Source organism: Dendrobates tinctorius, unplaced genomic scaffold (genome assembly GCF_039654945.1).
Source record: "Dendrobates tinctorius isolate UK_male_01 unplaced genomic scaffold, ASM3965494v1 ptg000187l, whole genome shotgun sequence".
NCBI classification, from domain to species: Eukaryota; Metazoa; Chordata; class Amphibia; order Anura; family Dendrobatidae; genus Dendrobates; species Dendrobates tinctorius.
This window is the reverse complement of record NW_027361854.1, coordinates 2951417-2964590: the sequence shown is the minus strand read 5'-3', so window position 1 is coordinate 2964590 and position 13174 is coordinate 2951417. Positions and strand designations below refer to the sequence as shown.

The 13174-nt window shown below is 43.8% G+C and overlaps 1 protein-coding gene across 3 annotated transcripts in view; it reads left to right on the top strand.

Moving 5' to 3' along the window:
• Window positions 1-13174, top strand: part of SARNP (SAP domain containing ribonucleoprotein) — a 156845-nt gene that overhangs the window by 83015 nt on the left and 60656 nt on the right. The gene's annotated exons all lie outside the window — the stretch shown is intronic.

Below are 13174 nucleotides of genomic sequence, written 5' to 3'. Positions count from 1 at the left end.
AATTGACTTTACTTTATTCTTCCTGCCTTTATTAGAAGTGTTTCTCTCTCACCCATGACAGCACCACGGAGTGGGGGTCCGCCCATCAAGGACAGGAACCTACAGATAAAAAGGCGGCACCTCTCCTCCGCCCCCAGTTGGGTTCCTGTCCTTGACGGGTGACCCGTGGAACTAAAAGCAGCGGCAGCAGCTTACCGGAGATGGAAGAGGAGTCCAGGGCCGCCCCGTTCCCAGTCCGGTAGCGGGGAGGCCCCTGTCGCGGCGGGGTCGGTTCCTGAAGCCGCTGCAGCTGATGGGCTGTTCAGGGTGAGCGGGCGGGGGAAGACCGAGCCGCCGCTCCAGAGAGGAGAATGGGGCTGGGAGACGCCAGCACGCGCGGGCAGCGCCGTGGTACAGAGGTGTGCCAAGATGGCGCTGCCCCGGAAATGAAGCGACGACTTCCGCGTCCCCGCGGTCAGCGCATGCGCGGTGCCCGCTCCCCGGGGCACAGCGGTGCAGGCCGGGAGGAGCAGGTGACGTCATCGCCGGGAAATTTAAAGGGGAACGCTGGAGCTGCTCCATGCTGGAAGCGTCCTGTGAACATGGAATACAGCGACCAGCACAAGCAGCAGCCAATACAGCAGCCTAAACAGCAGCAGCAACATAGGCAACACCACCATCGCCGCCAAAAAGATAAGGACGGGTGTGAGAGCCGGTCCAGTAGTCACTCCACGCAGCGGAGCAAATCGACTGCAAGGAGCAAGTCACCTGCCGTGGATCACCCAGTGAGGGATTTGAATCCACCTCCAGAACCGGTACCTGCAACCGCGCATAGGGGGTAAGTGATCTACGTGAATGTTCCCCATTGTAATAGACTTCTTTCCCTTATTAGGGAAAGAAGAAACAAAAAATAAAGAACAGGGAATGCCCCTCCTGTAAAAGCCTGTTACCAGCTTCCTGGGATAAAAAACTCTGCGACTCCTGCATACAGGAAGTTCTCTGTGACGAAACCCCGGATTACCCTCAGATCTAATGGCAGTAATCCGTTCGGAGTTTCAGAATGCCCTTTCATCCATAAAACGGAAAGGGAAGGAAAGAAAGAGGGACACTGTAATAGAATCCCAGTCGGAGATCTCAACATCAGGGGAAGTTACCTCCCATACTTCAAACACCAACTCGTCATCCTCTGATGAGGAAACAGAGGGTCGCCATTGTTTCCCCCTGGATGAGGTTGATGCATTAGTAAAGGCAGTAAGGTCCACCATGGGGATGGAAGATCCCCGGCCCGATAGATCAGTCCAGGACATAATGTTCAGGGGACTGGGCCAAAAGAGACGGAGAGTGTTTCCATTAAATGAGAACGTACAGGGCCTCATAAACAAAGAATGGGAGAGACCAGATAGGAAGAACTCCTCGGTTCCCTCTCTTAAAAGGAAATACCCGTTTGATGAGGAAGCATCCACGTACTGGGATAAAGCCCCCAAGCTAGATGTGGCGGTCGCCAAGGCTTCAAAGAAATTTGCACTCCCCTTTGAGGATATGGGTACTCTGATGGACCCATTAGACAAAAAGGCGGATACCCTACTCAAGGGCACCTGGGAATCAGCAGGAGGAAATATTAGGCCAGCGGTAGCGGCAACCTGTACCTCCAGAGCCCTCATGGTGTGGGTAGACCAAATGGAGAAGCAGCTAAGGGAAGGTACACCAAGGGAAAAGATCCTAGAATCCATTCCTATGATAAGGGGTGCAGCGGCTTTCTTAGCTGACTCTTTGGCTGATTCGGTAAGGTTGTCATCCAAAACGGCAGCCCTGTCAAACGCAGCCCGAAGAACGCTGTGGCCAAAATGTTGGCCTGGAGATTTACAAACTAAAATGAAATTATGCGCCATCCCTTGTGAAGGGAATTTCCTGTTTGGAGAGACTTTGGATGACATCCTCGAAAAGGCGGGGGGGACAAAAAGAAAGGATTCCCAAATCTAGGCCCGATAGGCCCCACAGGCTTTAAACGGTCCTTTCATAACAAAAAATTCTTTCAGAGGAGGCCCCCGAGGGGGGGGGGGTTCTTTGGTAATTCGTCCTGGGACAAAAAGCCCTCCAAGTGACTGTTTGCCCAGGGTGGGAGGGAGGCTAAGCTTTTTTTCTCCCAGCCTGGAAGAAAATATCAAACAACCCTTGGTTGCTAAATCTGGTAAGATCAGGGTTAAGGATAGACTCTCTCTCTCCCACCTCAAAAATATATAGTGACCCCACTAAGATCATCAAAAAAAGAACAAGAAGCCCTCGAAAAAGAGGTCCTAAGCCTGTTGAACAAAAAGGTCCTCCAGGAGGTTCCCACGCAGGAGAAAGGTAGAGGATTCTACTCACCTCTCTTCCTAATAACCAAACCGGACGGTACCTTCCGGACAATTATGAATTTAAAAAGACTGAACGATTACGTCAAAAACGGAAAATTCAAAATGGAGTCGATCAAGTGGACCATCAAAATTCTCTTACCACATTGCTTTATGGTGGTATTAGACCTCGGCGATGCCTACTATCATGTCCCCATCCACAAAGACTCCAGACAATACCTCAGACTGGCGGTCTCTATAGCAGGCGAAATAAGGGAATTCCAGTACAGGGCCCTGCCATTTGGGATCTCAGTAGCCCCGCGAGTCTTCACGAAACTAGTGGCAGAGATGATGGCTCACCTAAGAGAACAAGATGTTCTAATAGTCCAATATCTGGACGACTTTTTAATAGCGAGCAACTCAGCCCAAAGATGCAGGGAACAGAGGAACAGAGTGATGGGCACTCTAAAAAAACCTCGGATGGCTCCTAAACCTAAAAAAATCAAGGCTGGAGCCCAGGAAAGTCCAGGAGTTCCTAGGCCTGACACAATTCAAACACCCAGGAGTGTTACCTGCCAGACCACAAAAAGGAGAGGATCGCTCACATGGTAGCAAGAGCAACGCAGAGCCCTTCCATGACACTAAGAAAAGCAATGTCTCTGTTAGGGTCCCTCTCCGCATGCTTGCCGGCGGTCCAGTGGGCGCAGATACACACGAGAGATCTCCAATTGGATGTGTTGAGCAACCAGTTGATATCAGGAGGTCACTTGGAAGGCTATGTTACACTAAACTCAGAAACTATTCGTTCCCTAGCTTGTCCAAAGGGATTCCCTGGGTGATAAAAATCACACACATAATCACTACAGATGCCAGTCCCGCGGGATGGGGAGCACACATGAGCAACAGGGTGGCTCAGGGGGAATGGGGAGGTCAGGAACTAAAAGCCTCCTCAAACCAAAAAGAACTGCTGGCAGTAGGCTACGCCCTAAAACACTTTTTACCAGTATTAAGAGGCCATCATGTCCGCATATTCTCGGACAATCGAGTGACGGTGGCCTACATAAATCACCAGGGGGGAACCAAGTCCAGAACACTAATGAACACATACTCCGAAATATTCACGCTAGCCGAGGAAAACCTACTATCCCTATCGGCACTACACATACGGGGAGCAGAGCACCAGGGAGCAGAGAACCAGACAGGAGACTTTCTAAGTCGCACCCAGCTACATCAAGGGGAGTGGGTTCTAAAACAGTCCATTTTTCGGAAGATCGTAAAAATGTGGGGGACCCTGGACATAGATTTGTTTGCCGACCACAAAAACAAAAATGTGGAAGCATTTTGCTCCCTAGACCCCAAGGGGAATCCCCGGACCCTGGATGCGTTTATGCTTCCGTGGACACAGGGCCTAATGTATGCCTTTCCGCCGCCCATTCTCATCCCGGCAGTAATAAGGAAAGTCAGAGAAGACAGGGCACGAATGATATTGATAGCCCCCTTTTGGCCTAAAAGAACTTGGTTTTCATGGCTGAGAATGATGTCAGTAACCGACCCCTGGGTTCTACCAGATCTCCCCGACCTTCTGTCTCAAGGTCCCGTGCTACACCCTCGAGCAGTGAACCTCCATTTAACAGCATGGAATTTGAAAGGGCACTGCTGAGGGGGAAAGGGTTCTCAGAAAATCTGGTTTCCACGTTACAAAAAAGTAGGAAACCGATCACAACCAGGGCCTATGGTAGAACTTGGAGGAAATTTCTATCCAGCTCCGGGACAAGGGTTCAGGATGGAATACAAATTGATAAAATCCTTGAATTCCTGCAAAAGGGGTTTGAACAGGGGCTGGCGACTAATACACTGAAGGTACAGGTAGCGGCTCTAGGCGCCCTTTATAATCTGGATGTGGCAGGCGACCCTTGGGTAACACGATTTATGAGGGCCGCAGCCAGGTCTAGACCAATAACCACCCAGAAGATACCATCATGGGATCTACACCTAGTATTGTCTGCCCTAACAGGACCCCCATTCGAGCCCATTCAGTCAGCTCCCCTGAAAACCTTATTAAAAACGATACTATTAGTGGCCCTAATATCCGCTCGCAGAGTGAGTGACATTCAAGCCTTGTCAGCGATACCCCCATTCACTAAAATCCTGGACGATAGTCATATTAAGACCTGACCCAGCATACCTACCTAAGGTGTCAACACACTTTCATAGGTCACAAGAGGTAGTCCTTCCTTCCTTCTGCCCAAACCCTAGGAATAGGGGAGAGGAAAAATTTCACTCTCTAGATGTGAAGAGGTGCCTAGTTCAGTACCTAGAGGCCACCAAGGGATGTAGGAAGGAAGGGTCTCTCTTTGTGTGTTTCCAGGGACCTCGGATGGGGCTCAAGGCATCCAAGAGTACCTTTGCAAGGTGGATAAGGGATGCGATTGCCCTGGCGTACTCATCCAGTGGGAATACCATCCCGGAAGGTTTAAAAGCCCACTCTACAAGAGCAATGGCGACCTCATGGGCAGAAAGATCAGAGGTATCAATAGAGCAGATCTGTATGGCGGCCACCTGGTCAACACCTTCTACCTTTTTCAAGCACTATCGCCTAGATCTGGCCTCTACGTCTGACCTGTCCTTCGGGAGCAGGGTCCTTCAGGCGGTGGTCCCTCCCTAAGCTACCAATCTCTGAAATTCTCTCTGTGGTGCTGTCATGGGTGAGAGAGAATAGCTTAGTTACTCACCGATAACGGTGTTTCTCGGAACCCATGACAGCACCCGCTTATTCCCCCCCCCTTCACGTGTGAGGTGAGCACGGTTTAATGTGTGTAGAGTGCTTCTCCATAATATGCATTATTATAACGTTATGTATATACTTTTGCTGTTAACTAACCGGGGGCCCTCTGATGCCCTGTAACCAACTGGGGGCGGAGGAGAGGTGCCGCCTTTTTATCTGTAGGTTCCTGTCCTTGATGGGCGGACCCCCTCTCCGTGGTGCTGTCATGGGTTCCGAGAAACACCGTTATCGGTGAGTAACTAAGCTATTTTTTGTGACCTGCAGTCTGTTGCTGCACTCCTTGTACCTCTGCCGTGCAATGGTAAACCACATTGTTACACAGAATGGAAGGGGAACCTTCTCCAGGGCATTTACAACATAATGGCACCATGGTATTCCAATTTTATGTAGCATAAAATAGCTTCATGTTTGCATTCTGGATACTTTGTTTCTTCAGTGAAGGGCTTTCTTTTTTTATTTAATCAAACAGTCCTTGGCTTTGAGCAATCCCTTGTGATGGGTTTGTGTATATCTGACCCTCGCAGGTGTGCGCGCATCTGTCACGCATTCATCCGACCGCCAACTCTAATTCCACCTCAAGCAAAGTAAACTTCGCACTCAAGTGTTAGCCTGCAATAAGCCGCATTTATGACGGGACTTAACTGCTTTTGTCCTGCATTGTGTATGGCATATTCACACCTCCTTGTTGGAAAGGCTATTGCTGCTTTTTAATAAATGTAAGAAAGCCTTCCCCCTTTTAATTAGGGCTGCTTTTGGCGACCTTCTATTTACTTACAAATTGAGTATTTAGAATAGTCTACTTTTTCACAGGGTCCTGCTGAAATGTATTTATATGTACTTGATTGTTCATATAAATGTTTTTGGCAAAAAATGTTTTTTTTTTTTGGTTTTTTTTTTAGACTAACATAATACACGTGACATATAATATAAATGTTCATGTAGCTATCTGCACTAGACTGTTTTGGCTGTGTTTTCCTGTTAATCAGATAGCTGCATTGATAAAGTGATAATGGTTTTAAGGACTTTCAAAGAATACACCACATGTACCAACTAAGGTGGTGCCCAAGCACATTATTGGAAAGTCAACCAAACCCACAGATTTCAGCGGGATCAGCCGACCATCTGATGTGCATGGAGGATCTTCTGACCACAATAAATGATGATGTTGGGCAATAGTGATGGGCGAGTAGCATCATTGCTCGGGTTTTCCCAAGCATGCTCGGGTGATCTCCGAGTATTTTGGCGTGATCGGAGATTTAGTTTTCGTCGTCTCAGCTGCATGATTTGCGGATGCTAGACAGGCTGAATACATGTGGGAATTCCCTAACAATCAGGCATTTCACACATGTATTCAGCCTGTCTAGCAGTTGCAAATCATACAGCTGAAACGACGAAAACAAAATCTCCAAGCACGCCAAAATACTCGGAGACCACCCGAGCAACGAGTATACTCGCTCATCACTAGTGGGCAACGTTTGGTATTTCAAAACATGATACTTTTATGTTCAGGGGTGATAAGACACTGCAATAGAGGCATCTGGTAGCGTGTTTCTCCTCATTGAAAATACACAAATACTCGGCCAAGCGCTCTCTCTCTCTCTCTCTCTCTCTCTCTCTCTCTCTCTATACCAATTGATCTTTATTAATGATTAATAATTTTACATAAAATTGGTAGAATTACAGAAAATAAACCAGTAAATAATTAATATACAGAAGATTAGATTACAATGAAAACTCCTCTTGATGGCTCAGGTTATAGTTTACGTGCGTACATCCCCACTGCAGAAAGGTATTCTGAAAACTAATGGAGTAAAACTTACAAATAGCTGGCGTAGCGCTCTGTAAGGTAAGTAGTAAGCCCCCTATCCGATACTAAAGTTTATACACAAGTCACTAGTACTGACAATTGGGTAATGATGGACAAAACTGTCAGAAATATGAAATGGGAGTCATAATATCCATATAGACCCCCTATGATGGTGAAACACCCAGGTCCACATTTTACTTGAATGATAACAGGAAAAAGGATTAATGCCGAAAATTCTTTAAGTGGCAGTGTTCCCCAACAGCCAATAAAGTGATGGCAATTAATTATATAACTCTGGCAAAAATAAGAGACCACTGCAAAATGTTCAGTTTGTCTGATTTTTTTCTCTTTTATAGGTATATTTATGAGTAAAATGTAAATTGTTCTTTTATTCTATAAACTTCTGACATGTCTCCGAATTTCCAAGCAATACATTTTGTATTTTTTTTTTTCTGAAAATGGGAACTGGTCAAAAATAAATAAAAGAACCAGTGCTTTCAGACCTCAAATATTGCTAAGAAAACAAGTTCATACTGTAGTCATTTAGAAACAACAATACTAATGTTTTAACTCAGGAAGAGTTCAGAAATCAATATTTTGTGGAATAACCATGATTTGTAATCACAACTTTCATGCGTCTTGGCATGCTTTCCACCAGTCTTTCACACTGCTCCTGGCGCAAAAATTTAAGCAGTTCTTCTTTGTTTGATGGCTTGTGACTATCCATCATCCTCTTATTACATTCCAGAGGTTTTCAATGTGGTTCAGGTCTGGAGATTAGGTTGGCCATGTCAGGGTTTTGATGTGGTAGTCTCTTAATTTTTGCCAGAGCTGTATACATCTCTCCTATTTATATCATTAATGCCTTTACTCTATTGGCTCTTGGTGAACACTGCCGCTTTAGAATCATTGGGTTACACAATTTGCCACATACTGTGATCATTCAAGGAGAAATGTGTGTCTGTGTGTTTCACCACCACAGGGTCTGTATGGATATTCTGACTCCTTTTTTATGGTTCTGGCTGTTTTGCCATCATGCCCTGACTATCTTCAGTGCTAGGTAACCCTTTACTGGTTTACTTTGTGTAATTCTACTACTTTTATGTAAGAATATTATTCATTAATAAGATCAGTTGGGATATATTGTTGTTATCCAGATTGTTCTTTTTTTATAGTATAATAGTCCTAAATTGGACATGGTAGCCATTGACTATCTCCCATAGATGCTTTGATACTTAGAAGTTTAAAGAGAAAAGTCCAGCTCAGCAGTAGTGTCCAGTCCGGTTCGTGGCACAAAGTGTTTCTGCCAAAACGTCAAGAGTTTTGAAGAAAAGAGAAAAAATGCAGCTGCACGGACATAAAATCTTCTTTATTAGTTCATATCTAAGACCAGATCACATCCACATTGGCTTGAAAAAGGCGATACATAAACGGATCATAACTAAAGGTGCTTGATGCACCAGAAATGCGTCAGTGTTTTGCATTTTCTAAGCTAATATAGATGTTATCTGGATTTTAAAAATGTACTAAAAGAAGATTTTCTGTCCATGCAGCTGCATCTTCTTTCATTGCTTCAATACTGCTTGTGTTTTGTCAGAAACACTCTGTGCTGCGGACCTCCTCTCCTTGCTTCAATACTGCTTGTGTTTTGTCAGAAACACTCTCTGTGCTGCGGACCTCCTCTCCTTGCTTCAATACTGCTTGTGTTTTGTCAGAAACATTCTCTGTGCTGCGGACCTCCTCTCCTTGCTTCAATACTGCTTGTGTTTTGTCAGAAACACTTTCTGTGCTGCGGACCTCCTCTCCTTGCTTCAATACTGCTTGTGTTTTGTCAGAAACACTCTCTGTGCTGCGGACCTCCTCTCCTTGCTTCAATACTGCTTGTGTTTTGTCAGAAACACTTTCTGTGCTGCGGACCTCCTCTCCTTGCTTCAATACTGCTTGTGTTTTGTCAGAAACACTCTGTGCTGCGGACCTCCTCTCCTTGCTTCAATACTGCTTGTGTTTTGTCAGAAACACTTTCTGTGCTGCGGACCTCCTCTCCTTGCTTCAATACTGCTTGTGTTTTGTCAGAAACACTCTCTGTGCTGCGGACCTCCTCTCCTTGCTTCAATACTGCTTGTGTTTTGTCAGAAACACTCTCTGTGCTGCGGACCTCCTCTCCTTGCTTCAATACTGCTTGTGTTTTGTCAGAAACACTCTCTGTGCTGCGGACCTCCTCTCCTTGCTTCAATACTGCTTGTGTTTTGTCAGAAACACTTTCTGTGCTGCGGACCTCCTCTCCTTGCTTCAATACTGCTTGTGTTTTGTCAGAAACACTCTCTGTGCTGCGGACCTCCTCTCCTTGCTTCAATACTGCTTGTGTTTTGTCAGAAACACTCTCTGTGCTGCAGACCTCCTCTCCTTGCTTCAATTCTGCTTGTGTTTTGTCAGAAACACTCTCTGTGCTGCGGAACAAACTGTCCGTGCAGCTGCACCTTCTGTCCTTGCTTCAATACGTATAGGTTGACTTATCCATTACAGGTTTTTAGGTAATCAGTTGGCGCAAAGTTACGTTCTGTCAGGGGATTCTGAGCACAGATGATCAGCACGTGGTTGTATCTGCCATTTTTTTATTTTTTACCTCCATGTTCATGAATCGGCCCCACTTGTTACAAGTGACCATGACTTTGCCTTTTCTGTATCTCTTCCAAAGGCCTAAATAGCATACGACCATAATTCATTTTAATATAGAAAATTAATATTAGTGTTTCAATAGGACTTTATAAATCCAACATTGCTTATGTGTATTAATAAATTTGTCATACACTTATTAAACCAATGTGTACCAGCCATACCTCCTGCAATACGATTTCTCAGAGCATTGTGCTTATTCCTTATCACCGCAATGCACAGCTGCAAACCTAGAAATCTGGTTTAGAGCAGCCCCTTTCAACCTCATCACCTCTCCATCTCTCCCCCTTTTTAATTCTTCTAATGAGGGCATATTTTAAATGTGGTCCCTGCGGAATTGTGGTCACTCATTGCAGAAGATTAGCTGCCCCAAGCTGGCAGGCAAAATATTTGATGACGTTTTTTTGTGGCAGGCGAGAGGCAGAGGTCAGCAGTCCTGCGGGGATAATGTGTGTGTACAAAATATCTACAGAAGCGGGTGGGGGATAGAGAAGAATGGGTGTGATTGTTTCAGGTTCACATACGTGCTTCATTCTCATTTTTATGATTATTTTTTTTACCTGCTTCGTTTCTGCAGCACTTGGAAATTGATTTTTAGATCTGTTGGCTTGTTACTTTATGCCACTTAGATAATAATTCTTACTACCAGCTGTCGTAGGCACATAAAGCACTTTTGTAATATTTCCGTTTAGCCTTACAAACCTTTTAGTAGCAACTGTAATGTATTGTCCAAAATGCACAGAAAACCCGTTCTTCACGTTGGACGTAATGGTTTTATGTTTATATCTACAATGTATATCTGTATCCATTTCATAAATTAAGGACATAATTTTTTTTCGTCCTCTTTAAAGTGGCCACTATCAAATGGAAGACATAGAATAAGAAATTCAGATAGAAAACAAGCAAAAAAAAAAGTAGAAAATCTTAACACAAGGCTGAAATAAAGCAGAAAAGCTTGCCTCCATAACCCTATAACTGCCCCCTTTACCTATATTATAGCGACTCCTCCACTGAGTGTGTACAGGAAAAACATCACCCTGGAAAACCTCATGAAGAATACCACTTAGAAACTATGTCAACTAGGGTGAAGTTACCAAACAAAATCATGTAATTGTAACCAATAGATGGTGTAAAAACAAATATATATTTGTGTGTATGCATATATTTACAGAGGCATGTAAATATTTGGCACCCCTGGTCTAAATTACCGTATTGTTATTGTGAACAGTTAAGCAAGTTGAAAATGAAATGATCTCTAAAAGGCCTAAGATTGACACATTTCTTTTGTATTTAAGGCCATAAAAATATATTGTCTTTTTTTACATTTTAAAACTTACAAAAAGGAGAATGGGCATATTTAAAAAAATTTTTGGCACCCTGCATGGTTAGTACCTAGTAGCCACCCCCTTTTGAAAGTATCACGGCTTGTAAAGGCTTTTTGGAGCCAGCCAATAGTCTTTCAATTTTTGTTTGAGGAATTTTAATCCATTCTTCCTTGGAAAATTCTTCCAGTTCTGTGAGAGATTCTTGGGTCATCTTGCATGCACTGCTATTTTGAGGTCTAGCCACAGATTTTCAATGATGTCCAGATCAGAGGACTGTGACGGTCATTGTAAAACCTTCAGCTTGCACCTTTTGAGGTAGTATATTGTGTGTTTAGGATCATTATCCATTTGTAGAAGTTATCCTCTTTGCAACTTCAGCTTTTTTACAGATGGTGTTATGTTTGCATCCAAAATTTGTTGAAATGTCATTGAATCCATTCTTCCCTCTACCCATGAAATGTTCTCTGTGCCATTGGCTGCAACACAACTCCAGAGCATGATTGATCCACCACCATGCCTAATGGTTGGTGAAATGTTCTTTTCCTAAAATTCTGTGCCCTTTTTTCTCCACACACGTTTGATAATTGTGACGACAGAGTTCTATTTTAACCCTTTCAGTCCATAGTACTTGTTTCCAAAATGTATAAATCTTGTTTAGATGTTCTTTTTCATACTTCTGACACTCTGACTTTTATGGTTAGTAAGCAGGAGAGGTTTTCTTCTGATGACTCTTTCATGAAGGCCATATTTGTGCTGCTAAATCTTTCTGAAGGTCTTTTACAGGCAAGCAGGGGTTCTGATTTGCCTCTCTAGCAATCCTACGTGCAGCTCACTGAAACTTTACTTGGTCTTCCAGGCCTTATCTTGACCTCCACTGTTCCTGTTAATGGCCAATTCGATCTGAGGAACAGGCAACTTGAAAAGACTTTGCTATATTCTTCAGCCTTCTGCTTCCATCATTTTCAGAGTGCTAGGCAGCTGCTTAGAAGAACCCATGGCTGCTGCTTTTTGGCTCAGGGTTAGAGGAGGCTGAGTGTTTATAAAGCTGGGAAATTTGCATCCCCTGATCTTTCCTTGCTATGATGGTGAACAAGCCATAACTCGAACAAGCTAATTAAGGTCTTTAATCCTTGGTCAAAGATATCTGAGCACACAAATCTCCAAGGTTGCCCAAACTTTTGCATCAGCCCATTATCCTCTTTTGTAATTTTTTTTAAAACTTTAGGCCTTTTAGAGATTTTCATCTTCAGCTTGGTTAACTGTTCACAATAGTAGTAATTTTGAACAAGGGTGTCCATACTTTTACATGCAACTGTTTAATATGTATAGAAAAAAGAGGGAAAAGCAGAACTAACAAGCAGTAAATTAAATGCGGGTGCCAAGTCTTCCAGGCATAGACCAATCCACAATATAATGTAAAAAATCAAGACAGCACTCCTCAATAGAAAATTATAAATGGTGATTTAATAGCCATATTTGACATGGGGTGCCCAAACTAACTTTTACATGCCACTGTGTGTGTGTGTGTGTAATAAATAAATAAATATATTATCCCCAAAATTGTTTTAAGACTCTCTATGGTATGGGAAAACTAAGTGTATATTTATAAGTATGCATGTGTATGTGCGCGAGACATGGGGAAAGGTCGTCGTCGGAGGCAAGAAGTACGACAGAAGGATAAAACTTGAAAAAAGTTAGGATAAAATGAAGGATAGAAAAAAGTTTGTGTGGGGTGGAAGGGAGCTGTAGTCAAATAATCAAGCACTTGGTGTTATGCAGAAAGTGTTTGTAAATCAGTAGAGTTTTCCAATGTCTTGGATTGACCAGTCATGCTGCAGATGGACAGCATCTGTGGAGAATCTTGTTTTGTGCCCCTGTAGGGCCAGGAAGAATTGATGATAGAGCAATTTGAGGTGAGCGATGTATCCTTTCCCTATTAATGGCATGATAGCTCCCTAAAATCGAATCCCAAAAAGTCTTTGCCATCACAATCCCACCATATATCCAACATGGGGCTGAATTCTCTTTCACATTGCCAGTATCTATCACACAAAAGGGAAAATAGAATTTCGATTTGACAGTAGCAATAAAATAGAAACTTCTCTGCTACCAGGTATGTATTCTTACCAATGTAAGCTAGAATATTGGTAAGCATGGATCTGTGCGCACTGCTTTCAGAGGCAGATTTGACAGACGGTACACTGTTTCATGTCACTGGATTCTTCCTGTAAGAAAGACAGAAACCACAATGGCACACAACACAAACCCAGTTATG